This window comes from Halichoerus grypus, chromosome 3, assembly GCF_964656455.1.
Source record: "Halichoerus grypus chromosome 3, mHalGry1.hap1.1, whole genome shotgun sequence".
Classification (NCBI taxonomy): Eukaryota; Metazoa; Chordata; class Mammalia; order Carnivora; family Phocidae; genus Halichoerus; species Halichoerus grypus.
Window position 1 is genome coordinate 56,622,761 of NC_135714.1, and position 1,507 is coordinate 56,624,267.

General features: G+C 47.2%; 1 pseudogene; it reads right to left on the reverse strand.

Moving 5' to 3' along the window:
• Nucleotides 1-332: 332 nt before the first annotated feature.
• LOC118546171 (large ribosomal subunit protein eL8 pseudogene) lies at nt 333-1,224 on the reverse strand (annotated as a pseudogene).
• Between the last annotated feature and the right edge of the window lie 283 nt (nt 1,225-1,507).

Genomic DNA, 1,507 nt, shown 5'->3' on the forward strand with positions numbered 1-1,507 from the left:
GTTTCCATGACGGACAACTTCATTTGATTGAATCAGTTTTAGCCAATACACTCAAACTTAGAAACATTTTTTCTTTTCGTTGTTGTTGTTGTTGTAGAAAATATGTATTGTGACTCTTGCAGGAATTTAAGGCTGGCGTTTTGATAACCGTGAACAGTGATGTGCTGCTATCAAGCAGCAGTTGCTTACTTATGGATGTTTGTTTTCTTATGTCCCAGGCTCCTAACAATTTTAGATAAAATTTCTGCATAGGATATTAATCACGGCTCTTGAATATTTTCCAATGATCCCTCTATGCTGAGGGGTTTTTTTGTTTTGTTTTTGTTTTTTTTTGACACTGGCTGAAAGACAATGTTTTATTACTTTTATGTACAGAAAATTCAACAGCGTCCACTCAGTCCAGTTTGGTGGCCAGTTCTTTAGCCTTTGCCTTTTCCAGCTTGGCGATGCGAGCCATAGACTTTGGACCCAGGACGTTGCCTCCCCAGTGGCGGCGGATCTCATCATATCTGTCATTGTAATTGGTCCCGATGGCTTCCACCAGCTTTGCCAGAGCTCCTTTGTCTTCCGAGTTGACCTGTGTGAAGGTAACAGTGGTGCAGTTCTTCCTGAGGACAGACGCCCCAGCCGGGCCTTCCCCTTGATAATGCAGTAGGGAACCCCCATCTTACGACACAGGGCAGGCAGGAAAACCACCAGCTCAATGGGATCCACATCATGTGCAATCACTACCAGCTGAGCCTTCTTGTTTTCCACCAAGGTGGTGACAGTGTTAACCCCAGCTCGAAGGACAGGTGGCCTCTTAGTGGGGACATCCCCTTTGCCCGCAGCTTTCTTCTTGGCCCGGGCCAACAATCTCTGCTTCTTCTCCTGCTTTGTCTCTGGTCTGTACTTGTGGGCCAGCTTAAGCAGCTGAGTAGCTGTCTGGCGGTCCAAGGCCTGGGTGAACTGGTTAATTGCGGGAGGCACTTTCAGACGTTTATAGAGAATAGCTCTTTGCCGTTGCAGCCGGATGTAGTGGGGCCATTTGACAAAGAGGGAGAGGTCCCTTTTGGGCTGGATGTCCTGTCTGATGCCAAAATTCTTGGGCCTCTTCTCGAACAGGGGATTGACCACCTTCTTGGCCTCCTTCTTCTTCATGACAGCAGGGGCCGGGGCCACCTTCTTCCCCTTCACCTTCTTCCCTTTCGGCATCTTGGGTTGCTGGAGGAGAGAGCTCTATGCTGAGTTTTAACTGTGGGTTATGGGAGAAAGAATTGAAATAATTTTTTCCCCTTAGAGAGTGTCTTGCCTTTCATTCATTCTGGCTGAGCTCATAGCCCTCACCATGTCGGCCTCCCCTGTTTTCTTATCTTTTCCAGGTCTCTCTCCTTCCTGTGGGAGTAACAATGGCCGATCCACAAGCACAATTGGTTTGTATCGATCAAAGGAAAAGTAAAGAGGAAAGCGGAGTGTTCTGGGAACTCTCCGTGATCCAGAAAAAGTAACGAGGCATTAAATCAATACA